General features: G+C 37.0%; 1 protein-coding gene across 1 annotated transcript in view; it reads right to left on the reverse strand.

The window, feature by feature from the left end:
• The window catches only part of enox1 (ecto-NOX disulfide-thiol exchanger 1), a 157,115-nt gene extending 137,665 nt beyond the window's left edge, over positions 1-19,450 (reverse strand). The window contains exon 1 of the mRNA XM_067443351.1: positions 19,238-19,450. The gene's annotated coding sequence lies outside the window, so the exon portion shown is untranslated. The remainder of the gene's footprint in view (positions 1-19,237) is intronic.
• Positions 19,451-19,806: the final 356 nt, after the last annotated feature.

The raw sequence follows: 19,806 nt of genomic DNA on the forward strand, positions 1-19,806 counted from the left end.
TCTGATAAATGACTCCATATTTCCCAAAACTGTGATTCCAAAGAAACAGCTTTATTGCAAACTTGTGTGGTTAGAACTACAGGTCTCGACCTGTGGTTAGAAGCATAGTTTCTTGTTACATGACACGTGGACTGAAATAAAGCATGTTCTTGAAAAAAATAAGCAAGAAAATGCGTAATAAAATCTCAACCCAGGCTCATTAAAAAAGGTACCTGTTTGCAAAACGCAAATTCACTGCAGTTTCCAGCCTTAAATGAACACTGGAGGCAGTAAAACGCTAACAACTTTCATTCCATTTCGCTTAAATTATGATTACAGGTTCCTTCCATAATACTTAAATTATAGTGCAGGATTTGTGATCTAATACATTTTGACATCTGCATCACATAATCATCTCCATATGACTTTTCTGATGTTGTAAACTTGCTTGGTAGCTCATCTGGTACAACAATGCAAATGCGATGTGGAGCACGCGGTAATATATTATTTTTTATTATATTTTTAAAATGGTATAGAGCAGGCACCATTTACCAGGCAATTTCTCTTCTGCCACAACCAACTTAATACATGTTGCCAGATTCACATTCATCTGTTTCAGATCAATCAAAAAATCCACCATCACTGAACATTTCACTGTGAATGTGTCAAGAAGGTGCAAGAAGAAATGTAAAACAGCTATTTTCTCCAACGATGCATCATACAAAAACCTGGTTATTACATGTATTGGAGAGTTACTTTGAATTTCCGAATGAATGTGAAGTATGTGCTTAAAATACTTTTTTTCACCTTTGTTCATTAAAGTACTCTAAAGATTGATTATTTAGTTTTTATATGTTGTCAAATATGGTTTTATGACTGAAATAGGCTATTTGAAAAGCTAATCTCTCATGAAATGAGTGATTGACGTGACTACGCTGGTTGAGGACTAGCATGAGTCAGAGCTCATTTGACACTACATGTTCATGCAGACATTGGTGAACAATGTCATCGGTCTTGATCACAGCATTCGTCTGTGTTAGGGCCGCTCACACAGATCGCATTTTTTTCATTTGACTGTGACACTACATTTTTCTATGTAAATGCTCTAAACGGACCGTTAACCGATGCGCTCAAGTCTTTTACAAGACACAGCAAGACACCACTTCCTAAAAATGCGTCCCTGTAGATAATTCTTCTAAAACACACATCTCTAGACCTTGCAATTTTTCCCCAATCCACTGCCCACGTCTTGCATTTTTGCGTTCTGTGTGAACCGAACTCTAACTCCTGAGCTCCAAACTACATTAGAGTATTATAAGGTAAGACGCAGAAGCAGATACTGCCGCCGTGTAGTAAAATATTCCGAGCATTCTCACATAATTCTGTCCTCATTAATTAGTATGTTCATCTGTAAGTGTTGTTGGGCTGTTTAATATTAGGATTTTGTTTCAATCCTGCACCAAGGAACCGCCCCGCAACATCAAGCCCCACCCTCCTGATAAAATATGTTCCCGCAGCTATGATTGTAGGGGAAACATACCCTAGTCTGGCAACACTGGCTAAACCAATGGCATGTGTTTGGGACAGGACTATAAGATTGCCTTATCAATGGAGTGTTTAGGAAACCTGTTTGAAAACAGACAGTGCAGTGTTTCCCACACATAGACTAATTTGTGGCAGCCCGCCACAGAACCGGTCGGCACATTTGATTCGTCATTCAATTTATTACGCTATTTAAAAGACGCGTGCATATTTGTTCAACTGCATTTCTCTCTCTCTCTCTCTCTCTCTCTCTCTCTCTCTCTCTCTCTCTCTCTCTCTCTCTCTCTCTCTCTCTCTCTCTCTCTCTCTCTCTCTCTCTCTCTCACTCACTCACTCACTCACTCACTCACTCACTCACACACACACACACACACACACACACACACACACACACACACACACACACACACATTCAAACAACAAATAGCACTTTTGCGCACATAGCAGTGAAAACCAGAGCCGTTGAATAACAGTGCTGCGACATGCGTTCATCTCACGTCAGTGCACGCGGTCACTTGATCACGGCGCTTTCAAGAGTTCTAAAAGAACCAGCGCTGTGTCAATCAATACATTTGAATTTTTGGTAAACAGTACAGCATAGTATGCATTGATTATTACATCAACTGCATTTACAGTGCCATTTTAAAAATGGAGAATGATGGAGATGCAACATTATAATCATTAATGTTATGCTCTTCTTGCATTACCCACAACGTGCCTATATGGCTCTTTAATAATAGTCAAGTTGCTTAAAGTATTGCAGATCATAACTGCTTACTTATTAGTAGGTTTTTACATTTGAATAAATGTTAGACATATACTTGATTTCTTTAAATGTGAAATTTTAAAATGTTAAAGGGTTAGTTCACCTCACAATGAAATGGATATCATTAATGACTCACCCTAATGTCGTTCCTCACCCATAAGACCTCAGTTCATCTCAGTTCATCTTCAGAACACAGTTTAAGATATTTTATATTTAGTCCGACAGCGTATCTAAGTGTAGACACAAATAAAGATTCAAACGATCATGAATCAGCGGATTGATTCATGATTCGAATCGCCAATGTCATGTGATTTCAGCAGTTTGACAGGCGATCCAAATCATGAATCAATACACTGATTCATGACCGTTTGAATCTTTATTTGAGGTTTGAAAACAAACGCAGAAGAGAAAACAATGCTGAATAAAGTCGTAGTTTTTGTTATTTTTGGACCAAAAATGTATTTTCGATGCTTCAAGAGATTCTAATTAACTAACTGATGTCACATATGGACTACTTTGATGATGTTTTTATTCCCTTTCTGGACATGGACAGTATAGTGTGCATACACTTGCATACGCTCTCAACCTAAATATAAAATATCCTACACTGAAGATGAACGGAGGTCTTGCGGGTGAGGAACAACATTAGGGTGAGTCATTAATGGCATCAATTTCATTTTTGGGTGAACTAACCCTTTGATTTCTGTCCAATTATTAGAAATTGCATCATGTTAATTGATGCATGCATGAAAATGTAAAAACAAAATGCACACAGATTTTAGTCAACATAAACTTGAAAAAGGCACCAACATTTTATAAGGTCAATGTTTATTGCTATCCAGCAAAAGAAACAAAGAAACAAAAAGAAGCTAACACTATTTACACTGCCAGCTTTGTAAATTTAAGTATAACTTTGCCTGCATGGCTAATGACACAATACTTTCTCATACTCTCATAAGCTGTATTGCAAGCCTTTGCTCTATCCACAAAACATGTTTTATAAACACTGAAAATAGCATTAGCCTGATCCGATTTAAAGGGACAAAAAAAAGCCAGATGGGCATGTTTTCATTCCAAGGCAAACTGCAAAATGTTGGCTTGAATATTTGGTATCATAGATCGCCTCAGATATCAGCCAAATGGAAGGAACATCAGCCAATTCCAGATAACATATTTAGCATGGAGATTGGCTGCTTCCAATCTATAGGCTAGCTAATCAACTGACCACCCAAACCAATCCCCTAGCTAGTTTACAAGAGTACTTATGTCTAGATATACAGCAAGTAAATACATTTTCTGATTGTGTTTATGGATATCATACTCTAATCATACTTAAATCATTTTCAGACCTTTCAGAGACATTGAAGTTAAGTGCCCTCATAGCATAGAAACAACCCAGATTCAAACAGTTAAAAGTATCAGAAGCTATAGTTTCAGTGTTTGTTGATCAATATACAGAGTCCAATTAATTCAAATGACCTGGTCTGATCAATGCAGCTTAACTTGAAACCACCTCTTACTTTGTCACACTATGTTGTGAGTAAACTGTAGATATCTTCACCTGTCCTTACTAGAGTGAGCTCAGAGATCTGGAAGGCCTGCTAAGTGTTTGTTCCAGAGGTGCGTAAGAAATATTTACTGCATTATTTGAGAGTTCCAACTTTTCTATGCAACAAAAAACAGATGGAGTGGTTTTGTGTGCTTGTTAACGTCTATGTAGCATATCCAAATAGAGAATACAAATTAGGCATTGTTTTCTGTAAACACCAGGTAGGTCGAAACATTAACGCAACTGCGCAAGCCTATTCTATGAATGTCTCCAACCCAGGAAATCTGGTCTAATTTCTCCCCTAGGCTCTAGATGTGCTATTGATTTGTGCATCTCCAGAGTCCTAAACCCAGTCTAAGTAGAGCAGAATACATCAAAGCGCATTTACATCTCACAAAGACTGCCTTGAAGATGCGCTTGGTTGCTTCTTTGTTATCTCATCATGCTGAGAATTTCCTTTTTGAAGCACTACTTTTATGTGTGCTGCACAGATGGACCTTGTGTTATTAGAGATTTATTAAATGCTACTGACCTATATGTGCTTAACATATTTATATCTCAGATCACCACTGCATTTAGAAATATCGCAGTAGACGTCAATCTAACCTGCTTTCCTACACTCTAAAAAAAGCTGGGTTAAAAACCCAGAAATTGGGTTGTTTGAACCCAGTGAATGGACCCATTCAAAAAACCCAATTTCTGGGTTTGTCCATTTTCAACGTTACCCAACTTGGGTTGTTTTAAATCCAGCATTTTTTAGAGTGTAAGTGGAAATGCTGTTTGTGGCTATTTAAATGTGAAATTAAATACATCCATTCAGGGGTGATTTCATGTGACTAATTTCCATATAATTCTTTAGAATATCTCATTAAATTGATTGTAATGAACCTATTTTTATGATAGATGAGATAAAAAGCAGTATGGATACACCAAACAAAGAAATTCCACAGGCAACCCCCATCACCATCCTGAGCACGCAGCAGCATTATGGAGGTGGACGTCCCGTGAGAATACAACGAGACGCCATCCAATAAAGAGGATTATAGATTCCAGCCTGTGCACCCAAGTGTTTCCAATGAAATAACCACATCCTGCAAAAGTCATTAAAATTTAAACCATCCTTTCTTAGGGATATCACCATACAGCACATATTACCCGTAGAATGAGTGGAAAACAATCTCTACCTTGACGTGCATTAGGCTCACACTGGACTGAAAAGTGTGCCTTACGCTGGAGGACTGTGTGTGCGGGGGTTGGTAGCGTAGAGTGTGAATGTGTGTTTTCTGTGGAGGGGGGGGGGGGGATTTCTGGGTTCACATTGCTGGGTACACATTTCAAATGGTGACTGTAAGCTGCCGTGAGAGGGAGTGGGATAATGTTACACATATTTTTGTAGGCTCTATTTTTGGCTGATATTCAATGGTTGATTAAACATTCATGGGGAAACACCAGTGGCCAATAAGAAAAAATCTTTGTCTAAGCCATTTGGGCCATTATATATGACGTCAGTCTTGTATTAAAGGAACACTCAACTTTTTAAAAAATTTCCAAACGTGCTCATTTTCCAACTTCCCTAGAGTTAAAAAGTTGAGGTTTACCGTTTTTTAATCTATTCAGCCGATCTCCGGATCTGGTGGTAGAACTTTTAGCTTACCATAGATCATCGAATCTGATTAGAACGTGAAAAAAGCCTGTAAATAGTCCCCAGCATGTTCCCAGTGTAAGCCAAGTATAGCAGGTTTTCATGGTTATGTTGACGGAAGTTAGCCTATTTTCATGCGCTGTGTCATATCATTGCACCGCTGCACCCATGGTATGGCAAAGTTCCTTGATTATTCCAAAGTTCCAGCAAAGGTCATTGTTATGCAGGAATGAGAGTGTAGTTCCTATAGCCATTTCGGTCAAGAAAATCGCAACTTATTATTTTCCGTCTGTCTTACACAACGTAACTACAGAAGAGTCAAGTTTTAAATAGGAAAAATATAGGAAACTCTTTGGTTATTTTTGAGCAAGATGCTAACAGTCTAATTCGTTTCAATGATCTATGATAAGCTATGCTAAAAGTTCTACCTCCAGATCCTGAGATCGGCTGAATGATTTCGAAAACGCAAAAACTGAACTGTTTAACTCTAGGGGAGTTGGAAAATGAGTCTATTTTCAAAAAAGGTGGAGTGTTCCTTTAATGCAAAACAAGGCTACTGTGTCCTTGAAAATCACAGCAGTAGCATTGTGAACCGAGAACAATTTCTTAGACAAGTTTAATAAAAAATATATATATTTTCATGACATTTTGTTTTGCCTTTCATTCGTTTGTTACCATGGCTTCTGATTAGCTTTTATTATTTCAATTATTATCCAGTCTTTCTCTCTCATCACATTTAATTCAGGCACAAACTCACTTCTTTTGTTGTGCTGCTGTAGGTTCAGTAGCAGTACCAGTAAACACCATTAATGAAACGAAATGTCATTAAATTATTTGGTTCCTGTATTTATTTTATTCCCAATCAGAGCACATTTGAATAAATGCTAGATAGAGTTTCCATGATCAAAATGTGGAAAAAGTGAGTGGCACCTCGACAATGATTTTTCATTCAGCGTGAGGCATGCTTCAGGAGTGAAAGTACAAAGGCAGTGAGGTCTGCACCTCAAGCCTAAACCCTCAGAACGCCTGAGATCTTCAATGCACTGGAAAACACACTCTGTAGTCCTCAGGTGCTGCAGCTGCAGCTCTTTCATGCTTGAGGGAAAACTGAGTGAGTGTGTCCATATAAATAGTTTGAGGTAGATTGAACAGCTAGGGAGGTTTGCTCATGTTTCATTTATGAAGCTCCAACATGTTTTTTCTTTGTTGGTCTTCCTACTTGTGACCTTGTCATCGAAAATAAATAAATAAATAAAAAACGGCTGACCAGTCAGCCCAATTAAGATTCAAGCCTTCCAAGGAGGCTTGTGCTTGTTGCTTAGCAACCTGTTAAATTCCCAGTTGAGAAGGTGTCAGATCCATGGCAGGTACATGTGTACATCAGCCTTTACGTTCTGATTTCTTCCTTTCATTGATGCTCTCCTTGCACTGATCTGCCAAAATAAAAGGCCATTTAATTCATCCACCATGCAAATACTAAAATAAATCACATGAAAGCACTATGACAGTAAAGTCAAGATTGGTATTCTCAATCCATTTTATCGCAGGAATGTGACATTTACTCTTAAATTAATTGGATGGTGAAATGTCCATACAAGCCAGAACCGAGCCAGAACATATGTGAGATGTGTCCAAACTGTGCTCTACCATCTACATTGTAAAAAATGATATGTTCATGTCTTATGTAATTTAAGTTGAAATAACATCCAAGTCGATTGTGCTTAAAAATATCAAATTGTGCTTTAAAACTATAGTGTATGAATTTCATACGGTTATTTTTGTCATCCAGCATTGGACTGTGACAGTTGAGTGCATTAAGTGTCCAACATTGCACAATATTTAGATTTTAAGTTGTAAGTGCATCATCTGGCTATTTGAAGTGCAATGCTTCTTCTTTTTGAACTTTTCAATCTAAGCAAACTACTCACACTATTTGAACTACAAGATCACACAGAATAGAGCATAAGTGTGTTAACTGGGATACACCTAATGCCTTTTACATATATATATATATATATATATATATATATATATATATATATATATATATATATATATATATATATATATATATATATATATATATAAGCTTTTTCATTACATTTTGATTGAATATTACGATGACAACCATTTTTATTTTCCCATGGAATTACGTGCAGTGATGACTTATTCAGAATATGACCTTTTAGAAAATGCATTCGGAAAGTTAATAAAGTCTGATTGTTTTCCAGATAACTTCACTGTGCCTTTACTTTTATTATTGGAGATAACAGGGATAACTGATTCATAAGAAATGTATATAATATAATGGAACTTTTGCTTCCGATCAATCGAGCAAGTTATTGTTTGGACTTACTGAAGATTTTGCTCAACCTTTTGTCCAAAAGAGAATAAATTCATAACATTGAGATGGGCGGTTTGATGTTGCATTGTACATAACCTCATTGGAACTATCTGTTTTTTAATGTTAGTAATAATTATGCTTGAAGGACTCATTGGCCATCTCTGACTAGTGTGCATGTCATCAGGTTTAAGGAAATGGGTTGGCTGAAGTGGTGCAGTGTTAAAACGTCAAGTATAAAGCTTATTCCTGATGCAACATTCACTGTGCGTGCCAAACCTCTGTGCCTGAACAATTGTCCCTCTCAGAGATAGAGAGAAAAACACTAGAGCTTCAATCTACAGATGACTCACTTTGTTCCCTCTTTTCGGTATTCGTCTGGCCCTTTCAGGTTAGATCTATCCTCGAAGCAATCTAGGTAAGAGAAATGGAACTGAGATGAGATTTCGACTGCGAGGTGTACCCTGCTCCAACACTATCAGTGCTGACGTTGTTTCATTAGAGAGTTCAATGCAAAAGGCTGTCTGTGTTTACTGAGGCCGTAGCCAGAGACTCTCCTCTGATCAGTCAGCAGTTCAGCTGGAAGAGAAAATGCGGCCTGTACAGCCTTTCTGCTTACTGGCCATTAATGTCTAGAGAAATCCCCTCATCCAACATGGAGCTCAGTGCTGTGGAGCTATGGGCTATTCACAGACCCGTCTTCATCATCTCTCAACACCTGCTGCAGAGCGGAGGATGGTGTGAGAGGGGTTCAATCAGGAAGAGCCCTAAAATCTAGTTATCTGGCTGATATATGACATAACCAGCAGCCTTTACAATGTCAGAGCGCTGACTCAAAGGAAGTATAATACTTATAATGATGGATTTTAAAGTTTTTATTGAGCAAGTACACTGGCATTCAAAAGTTTGCCGTCTCTACGATTTTTTTTTTAATGTTTTTGAAAGTCTCTTATGCTTACCAAGGCTGTATTTATTTGATATATTAAAATGGAGTATTGTGAAAATATTATTACAAATTAAAATAACTGTTTTCTATTTTAATACTTTTTAACCCTAATTGCGTGAATGTTTTGCCAATCATTATTACATATTCGGGTCTTTAGCGACCTGGATCTCTATCTAAACCTCTCCTGATATAGTAATAACAATTACAGAAGAATAAAATAAAGCATATTTCAATACCTTTTGGAACTTCAGTTTGAGAAGATACTTTTGACCATAATCCAGCTGCAGCCCTGCAGCACCGCAGTTTCAGAACCGCAGCCAAGTATTAATTATCAATTAATAATTATGTAATATTAAGACAAATAATATTGTTTGACAAATGCAAAAAAAAAAAAAGTTTAATAGAAAATAACGTGCGTATGGGTAGTGCCACTCACTTCCGGTTCTGTGGATGTACATTCAGCATCTGGCTCATATTCCCGATCTCATACTCTCAAAACTATCATTTTCAACGTCTCCACAATCAATATTTCGATCGCTGACAGCCACTTCACCAGATCCACTGTCAAGTTCCAGTAACACATTTGATTGCTTCTAATACTTTCTCTGCAGTAAATCACTGATCCATTTCAAGTTTGGCTGATGATACTTCCTATTCTTTTGTTTTCTGCCTGCATTAACTGTGAGTGAAACATTGTGTTGCATTTATTGAGTCATTAGTGATTCAATTATTTTTGCACAGAAAAAAATATACTTCACTATTTCATACCTTTATTCTTTTAAAATAGTATATCTTCCTTGTTTTATAGTTTATAATGAATAGATTGAGGAATAATAAAAAAGGTTGATGTCTAACTTTAAAAAATGAAGGAGGGGGAGGGGAGTGAATGATGTCACGGGTAAAGGTTTTTGTTTGTGTATCAGGTATGCGTTTAAGGGTTAAAATATAATTTATTCATGTGATGCAAATCATTTTCAGCATCATTACTGAAGTCTTCAGTGCCACATGATCCTCTAATATGATGATTTAGTCAATCTTGAAAACAATAGTGTTGCTTAAAATTTATTGTGCAAACCGTGATACATTTTTTCAGGATTCTCTGATCAAGAAAAAAATCAAAACAACACCATTTATTTGAGATAGAAGTCTTTTGTAACATTATAAATGTCTTTACTGTCATTTTGATTAATTTAATGCAACCTTGCTGACCCCAAAATGTTGAACGGCAGTGTATACTTGCTAAATGCAGTTAAATGTATGAAATGGGGCAAAAGTATGCATTCACCTATGAGTATGTCACGAGCTGACGATGTGGACGTGTCAGTGGTCCAGCACTTCTTATATCTCCATTGTCTCTCCTCCCCCACCCTTACAAGCTTTTGTCCTTGAACAGGACAGAGACAGAGAAGATGAAAGCCATCCCTGAAAGGGTTTCATATCTGAGTATATCTGTGCAATCATGCAGTGCCTGTCCATTGATCCATCATACATGGCAAACATCTAAACCGTTTCAGGAAGTGAGAGATTTACAGCCATTATTTGAACATCTACTTACTCTGTAAAAATGCAAGGGTAATAAAAGTAAAAGTTGAAAAGGGTAATACAAGTAAACATTTTCTAATGGAAATGCAGGGCAAAGAAAACCCTTTCTTCTATTAGTTCATTTAAAGAATAAAAAAAAATAATGGAGAGCAATCAATGTCTTTCTAAAGAGAGATATTTGGCTTTGGACACAATGAGGACAGAAACATTGTTTGTGGACCCATCTAGTATTTGAATTGTGCACAAGTGATTGTTTCCCACACCGTACAGTATCGCCAAATGGAGATTTCCTAATAAATATCATATTATTTAAAATCCTGCTGCTTAATTATGTCCTAATTTTCTGCATCAAAGCAAATATGTTGTAAATATACGTATATGAACCAGCAATACTGTATTTGTGCTTAGAATGAACTCCCTTTTTCACTTTGTGTTGATCTTCCAGATCAGCTTAAACCAGATTACTTGAGCTGTGTTTCAAGCTCTAAAGCCTGGAGTAAAACCAAGACCTAATGTAAAACAAGGCAATAGCAGAATCTGATACTCTCCGCCTGAAGAGATACTATCTTATTCAATCTATGCATGATGCAGTGCAAGGTCAGGCCAATGGCTGCCACAACATATGTGTGGAGGGAATGAAGCTGGAGCAAAGGAACCCACACTAAATACACATTCAAAATATTTTAATGTGAATTCTGACCAAAACTGTTCAAGAGAAGATATTATGAATAACTGTTTTTGTCCATACAATGATTTAATGCGGTCTAAACTTCTTTCACTGTATACAAAATTTTATTTTATTTTATTTTTGTTCAAAATATTAGACTGACAGCAGAAGGTCTGGACTCTATGAGCTTTCATTGGCCAAGCACTGCCCAGAGGCCCCTGACTGACATGGAAAGTAACCAATCACAGTTAGTTCCTACAATAACAGACTGGTGTGTAAAAACTCCTGGACGTAATTTAAAAGTACGTCTTTGCCGCAAACTTTACATACTTCACATACTTTTTCTGTCGAATTCAACCAATCAGATGATGACTTTGAAACTCCTACAGTGTTATCTATATCCATATGCATTCAGCCAACACATGGCCATCTGAGGCTAAGACTATATTTGGATGAACTGTCACTTTATAGTCAAGTCAAGTCAAGCCAACGTTATTTATATAGCACTTTTACAATGACAATTGTTTCAAAGCAGCTTCACAGTGTTAAACAGGTAAATACTGCAACACAATTTGATTTAGCTGTACAGTTGTTCTGGAGAAAACAGTGAGGATATCAGCTAATTTCAATTTATCATAGAGCGACAATGTGGGAAGATCAGAAATAAAGTTGATACAGTTAATTTAGTAATTAATTTTATTTGGATATTTAGTTAAAAACATTACTTTAAATTTTAGTGTCCCCAACTGACCAAGCCAAGCTAAAGGCGACAGTGGCAAGGAACCAAAACTCCATCAGGGCATGATGGGGAAAAATAAACCTTGGGAGAAACCAGACTCAGTCGGGGTGCCAGTTCCCCCCTGACCTATTAACACACCGTGTATGATTATTATTTTGGCAACCTAATAGGTCAGAAATCATATTAGATCAGAATATTCAAAAGTTCAAGGTATCACGCAAGAGACAGGTTCATTGAGGAGCAATTACAAAAATATGAATATTTGAAGGATCGGAGTCATCGCGCTGGAGATGGGTTTATTTAGGAGCCCAATTTATAGCCCAAAGTATTAAAAAAAAAAAGTATGCATGCGCACATTGGCCCGAGTTTAATTTTTATCCGTCTTTTTGGAGAAAAATCAAACAATCACGTTCGTGTGGAGAAAAAATAAAAAAAACTAACATCACACAAGTAATTATAAACGGAGCAGGTTTCTCGCACCCTAACAAAAATGCAATGACAGAAAAGACCTAACCTGCACTGATTTCACAGTAAAATCCTACCACGGTAAAAATACAGTATTACATACATCATGCTGAATAAAAAATAAAAAGAACTGACAATGAAAATAATTATATCAAAAAAAGTCCAAATATAAATTTCCCAGCAGTATAGCAGCAGACCTATACTGATGATGTTTTTCATCCCTTTCTCAGCCCTCTCGCAGTAAAGCATGCACAATGAAAGGATTGGATATCCAAATGAGAGAGACACGCACAACAAAAACCATTAACCCCCATTCCTGAAGGCTTCTGCATCACTGCCTGCTGCACTGTTTGCAGGCAGAGGTTTGTGTGTGTGCGGATGATAATCTCTCTCTGGCCACAGGCTGGTAATGGAGAGACAGGCGGCCTGTTCCTTTCCATAGCACCCCTGTCAGTGAGAGACTAAGCAAATGCACCTCTCAAGGCAAAGTAACATAGCTGAAGTCACGCAGCACTCTCTCCTGAAATAATAAAAAAAGATTCCAGTGCAGTCACCAAAATCTTGACTTTCTATATCTGACATGAAAACCCAAGAGAGACGGAGGAAACCCGTCCATTTTAACAGCCAGACCCCTTGCGTTCAGCAATCAACGAGAATGAAATAACACTGTAAAAGCCACCCATGGACAATTAACTTTAGCACTTCAAATGTGTAATTACAACAAAAGCTAGTTGAATAGAAGGCAAATACAGTCATTCACAGCTAATTATTGTAAACAGCTCTCTTTAAAAAGAAAAACATTTATCCCATTTCTCCCCATTGCTGTTTAATATAGCTGTAGTTCTTTACTGGGTTTAATTCAGAATGAAGATTTTACAAAGAAGGCCGTCAAGTGGCAACTGGCAAAATGAAACAAAAAAGTCCTATAAATAAATAAATGATATATTTGTTTCTAAATGTCTCTTACATTCAATGGTTTTGTACTCTTATAGCTGCCAATAATTCACTGAACATAATTGCAAAAATAAATTTTAAAAAAATCAGCTGGACTGCATAATATAAGTATTCCAGAGAGCCATACGATAAGACTATTTATCTTGCTTTCATGACTAGTTGGTTAGCTCTTTAGTTGCATTTAAATGCTTGCATTTAGCATTTCCCCCATGCTGTCTGCAAAACAAGTTTTTTTTTTAAACTAATATTATTACAGTACATTTTATATGATAATACTCATTCTTTCTAGTAAAGATTTTTATTTTTAATTCAGTGTGTTACTTGTCGTTTCTTTGTAATTATTAGTCAAATTGACTAGCAATTTCTGAGTAAAAAAGTAAATCCTTCACCATTTTTTGAATAACATTGAATAAAGTTAACGTAAACTAAAAATTACTAACATTTATTCATCTTAGTCGATGTTAATTTCCACATTTACTAATACATTTTTTAAAACCAAAGCTGTATTTGTTAACATTAGGTAATGCACTGTGAACTAAGTTACTATGAACAATCATCACTGACAAAGATAACAATACATAATAAACATAATGTTATCTAATATTGTTAGTCCATGTTAGCTAGCTACATTATGTAATGTTTATAATGAGACCTTTTTTCTTAGTAAACAACTAGTCTGCAACCCATTTTTGGTTTGCGACCCACCAGTTTGACTCTTACTGAAGCGGCTCCTCATGTCCTGCACTAACCCAGCCATGTTTATTCAGAGATCTGAAAGGCAGCAAATTGCATTTCCTGCTCGCTTTATTCCATGGATCTCCGTATAAATTAAATTATAACTTGATTTATTGCCAGGCTTTACTTCGGGGCTCACGGTCCCCCTCCGAAGGATAACGCAGCTTATTGTGGCAGAAAAGCCGTCCCAGAAAAACATCCTAACATCAAAGGAGGCTTTCATAACTGCTGCTTTGAGATGCAGTGGGATACAGTGGCTTCAGACTTCAAGTGTGACCAAAACCATTCGGACACGGCACATTGGGCCAATTACTGCCTCGTCAACAGTGGTCATGATCATGTGTTAAACAAAGTACAGGGGGTCTAGATGAAATAAATCTAATGACGGCTAGTACTGCTAAACTGAGGAGACAGCTGGTATGGGGGCCAGCTGAGGAAAAGCATGTCATGCAGAACAGCATCAGCGTCACAGTGCTCTATATCTGTAAATGAAAGTGTGACATAAAATATGAAAGGAGTAGAAAAGATTTAGCAGTTATTTTTTTCTGTAGAAGATTTGTCTGCACATGAGCCTAATTGGACTCACTTTTGATACTTTTTTTTTTTTTTGCAGAAATACTGGCCAGCAGTGAGAACGGTTCACTCTCACAGATGATTCAACTATTTAAAAAAACAGAGCTTGGAAAGTATTGGACAACACTGCAATGTCAGTTCATTCATTGAGGGTAATTTCATTTGAGAGGGAAGACATCAGTATGGTATTCTTTTGGGTCTGCATTTGTAAACAATATGAACGTGTGAGGGAATGTGCCAGTATTTTCTGAAGCTTTGTATGAGTTTTCAAATCTAAACTGTAGTACTGGCATAATGCTAAACAACTAGTCTGCAACCCATTTTTGGTTTGCGACCCACCAGTTTGACTCTTACTGAAGCGGCTCCTCATGTCCTGCACTAACCCAGCCATGTTTATTCAGAGATCTGAAAGATCCCAAATCATCACAAAGTGTAGCTTTGCTTCATTTCCATGAATCTGCAATGAAGTCAATACAGATGGGAATGCTTATAATGCCATGAATTAAGTTTGGAGAAACATGTGCAATCTGTTTTTTTAAGTAAAAGCAACTACAAGCAGAGGCACAAATACAGGGTATGCAGAACACATGTACACACTAAGTAGTTGCCTGATATTTCTATCAAACTCAAATTCCACAACAGTACATTTCAGTCCTTCTCTGTACACGGTGCCTTTGAAAGAAAAGCAGCCGCAGTAAAAAATGTTGTGACTATCATCAGAGGCTTTTATGAAGAGGGTTAACCTACTTAAAACAGACTACCTCATCATCCTTATGGGACATTTAAGAATCTCACTTAAGGATCCCCTTCTAGAGATCCATCTAAGATGTATTTTTTATTTCTGTATTTTCTATTATCACCTTCACACATGGATTTTAGGCTCTAGTAAGACTAAAAGGCAACACATTTTTTAATATATGCACTTATAAATAAATAAATATACAAGTCTTCACATTACATTCAATGTAATGTGCAATATATCCATCAAAAAAGGGGATAACAAAACCAGATTTGGGCCCAGAATCAAATCTCTTGTGCTTGTTGCACCCCTAACTACAAATATATTATTCACGTATCATAATGAATAGCTGGCCAAACATTCATAAAGTCAGTATTAAATATCATTATTCCTTTTGTCTTCACAGCTCTTTACTGCAGGCCCAACTGCCAGCTCTGATTAAAGTGTGGATTTGGCTATTTTGTACTGATTTTGCTTGGCCATCCATAAAGAACTCATTTGCTATCGTTTCAAAAACAGTTCTTGTTGAGGTACTTCACTGACCCAGAATGGAAAATAATGTTATAACAAACGCGTGCCAAGTTCAGTGCCTCATAAGAATGATTTTTAGAGCACTTTCCCCCACTGTAACTAATAGCTCAACAGAAAAGTACAGGTTGTGGACTTTTGTTTATATTCTAATCTGAATTAAATCAAACTAATTTTAATCCTCCATTTTGACATCCTGAATTTCGACAGAAGACTGGCTTCTTTGTGATACATTATATGTTGACCGTTTTGCATTCTTTTGATCTAATACAGCCATGAATCTTTTTGGGAAAGATGCAATATCTATTAATTAATCGATTAATCTATCTTAGTCACCGAATCATTGATTCAACTGATTCATTCAGAAAGCTGATTCATTCAGTAAAGAAACACTGTGTGTTGCTCAGAGACGCGATTACAGAGCTGTGACTTTGTTCTGAACTATTCTCGTTGGCGAGTAAAAATGGGCAATGTGGTGTCTAAAATGTAAGTCACTTAATATTAAATTCTTGTTTAGTAAACTGTACATTTTACATTTTACTTTACTTTACAATACATCACGTATTGTATGCGCACACACACTCACTGGGTGTGTGTGTGAAGCATATACTCGATTATGTCGGATCGATCATCGTTAAAACAACATTTACGATATTATCGCAGACTATACATATCACACACCCCTAACTTGGCCACATTCATCTTTCCCTCAATTCCAACCAGTCGTCCTCTCCCTGCAGCTGAAAAACACCCCCACAGCATGATGCTGCCACCACCATGCGTTACTGTTTGGACTGTATTGGACAGGTGATATTTTTCTCCACACATACCACTTAGAATTGAGGCCAAAAAGTTCTATCTTGGTCTCATCAGACCAGAGAATCTTATTTCTCACCATCTTGGAGTCCTTCATGGGTTTTTAGCAAACTTTCATGTGTCTTGCACTGAGGAGAGGTTTCCGTCGGGCCACTCTGCCATAAAGCCTCGGCTGGTGGAGGGCTGCAGTGATGTTTGACTTTTTACAACTTTCTCCCATCACTCGACTGCATTCCTGGAGCTCAGCCACAGTGATCTTTGGGTTCTTCTTTACCTATCTCCCCAAGGCTCTTTACACCGATAGCTCAGTTTGGCCGGACGGCTAGCTCTAGGAAGGGTTCTGGTTGTCCCAAACGTCTTCCATTTAAGGATTATGGAGGCCACTGTGCTCTTAGGAACCTTAAGTGCAACAGAAATATTTTTATAGCCTTGGCCAGATCAGTGTCTATAAGTCTAGTCTCTTATATAGACAGGTGTGTGGCTTTCCTAATCAAGTTCAATCAGTATAATCAAACACAGGTAGAATCAAATGAAGGTGTAGAAACATCTCAAGGATGATCAGAAGAAATGGACAGCACCTGAGTTGAATATATGAGTGTCACAGCAAATGTCTGAATACTTAGGACCATTTGATATTTCAGTTATTCTTTTTTTAATAAATGTCAACAATTCTGTGTTTTTCTGTCAATATGGGGTGCTGTGTGTACATGAATGAGAAAAATGTAAGGGGGTCTGAATACTTTCCATACCCACTGTGTGTATATATATATATATATATATATATATATATATATATATATATATATACATATATATATATATATATATATATATACATATATATATATATATATATATATATATATATATATATATATATATATATATATATATATATATATATATATATATATTTTTTTTTTTTTTTTTTTTTTTATTTAAGTGGACTTAGGGCGGGCTGTGGTGCACGTTGTCTGTGTTCACTCAAACTGATTTGCTGAAATCAAAACAGTGAAGGTAATAGATGAGCACCAGCCAATGAGATTTGAGCCCGCCGTTTGCATATCAGTCTGCTCACTAAACCGCAGGTCTTTTGTTATTTTGACAGAAAAATAAATAGAAAGAGAGAATCTCAGCGCTCTCTGGAAAGCGACAATGAGTTGTACGCCTTCACACTACAGTTTAAGGTATGTCAGATACAGGCATGCTGCGCATCGCTAGACGGAGAGAGTAACTCTAACATACACACTGGCTGGTAAAATCTAAGCATTTATTTGCCAATGGCTAATGATATATATTATTAAGTGCCCAGAGTGAAGATTTACTCGCATAATGGCTTGGCCAATGAAATATTGAGAATCGGCTTCAGGGAAAAAATGTTAAATAAATCACATGTGGTGTCATTGATAGGCGACACACGTGCATGGTCAGTGTCCTAGTTAAAATTGCTTATTTCTCTGGATTTAAACATTCTTGGAAACATTTGGGATCATGCAAGTACACAAGTTAACACAATATATAACATTGTTCTAGTGGTATTTGAATCAAAAAATCGTACATATCGTGCCTTTAAACAAAAATAAAATAGAATAAATAATTGATAATAAATACTACAATAGGCCTAAAAAAATAAGAATGGAACTTTAAATGAATTTATACATTTCTGTTTTGCTTTGTTTGTATAAGTCAAGTCACCTTAATTATAGCGCTTTTTACAATGAAGATTGTTTCAAAGCAGCTTCACAGTGATAACAGGAAAATATTGCAACAGAATTTAATAGAAAGTAATGTAATTAAATATTTAGTGTCCCCAACTGAGCAAGCCAAACGCAAAGCAACAAGGGCGACGGTTGCAAGGAACCCAAACTCATCCGGTGAAAAAATGGAGAGAAAAACCTTGGGATAAACCAGGCTGATAAGATTCGTGTCATATCAAACGTATTTATAAACAAAGAATAGTGTCACGACAAACATAAGACAAAAGTTGCAAATCAACAAGCTAAGAAAACGAACAGAGGAGACAGAATAAATAACTTTGGTTTGTTGCAGCGTTGAGCCGCGAACTCTCTCCATGGTGCTGAAGCGGTTGCCCAGGTGACATGACATCAAGGGCATCGGCGTTTCTACAGAGCCGCTCAACCATCTGACGCTCACCATACAACAGTGATTAATACACCAAATACAAAAATAACACGACATTCAACACTTATCAACAGAATTTAACCAACATATCTTGTCTTCAGCCTGTTTCAAAACATCTTAAAGCCGAGAAACTTGTGACCGTCTTTCGTTTCTTAACACGTAATGCACGAAATAAGGTTCTTCATTGAGTCCGTGTAGCTTTCTTTCCAGTGAACTCAGTATCCAAAACAAAACATTTCCGCGTGGAACTTTCAAAACTGATATAATATTTAACATACAACAGCTTATAATAATAATTCTGTCTCAACAAGTATTTCAACAAGTATAATATGAATATTCAGTCTCGAGTGAAAGGCGCGCAATTTAGAAAACAGCAATGTAAACAATAATGTAGTAAACGCGCCGCTCGTAAATGTTACTGATGCTTGAAAAGCGGGAAACATAGTGAAGGAGCTCCTCTCATTCTGATGAAATGAGAAGAATGGGAACTAGCAGACGCTATCAGGACTGGGACGCACATAAGGAGCGAATACAGACAACAGCAACACTGAAGAATGAAGAACGACTCTTACCGGTCTGAATAAAGCCTCCTCCGAGCCTCGGTGCGATTCGGCGTAATAATCCTGCAAAATAAACGTGAGTGAAGCTGAATGGCGAAATGTTGCCCGTCGTTGCTCTTCAGTGCTGCTGCATTTGACGGCACAGCTGCTGCTTCCACGCGCTGAGAAAACGAGAGACTGACTGAGGCGCGCGCGACACGGATCAGCGTGCACGAGTCCACAGCGAACTGCCTCCAATGAACGAGGACAGTTCGTGTGCATTTTTATAAAAAACTGATGTGTAGCTATTTGCATGTCTAAAAACTGGCAAACAATCTAAAGTCACAATGGAGTCAGTTGTCCGACCCCCGGTCTGCGGTCAGGTAAAATAATAAAGTTGATTATTTTTAGTTCTCAGGCCAGAATTTTTTCTTTTAATCATTTTTTTAACACCACCGTCACTATGGTGTGATTCAGATATAATAGTAATATCTTAACCCGTTGTGACAATATACACTGCATGCCTTTAATAACCATGATATAAATTGCTGTTCTTTGGACACATTCAGAAACTTTAAGATTTCGTATTGCGTCCTAAAATT

Source organism: Pseudorasbora parva, chromosome 5 (genome assembly GCF_024679245.1).
Source record: "Pseudorasbora parva isolate DD20220531a chromosome 5, ASM2467924v1, whole genome shotgun sequence".
In the NCBI taxonomy this organism is placed as follows: Eukaryota; Metazoa; Chordata; class Actinopteri; order Cypriniformes; family Gobionidae; genus Pseudorasbora; species Pseudorasbora parva.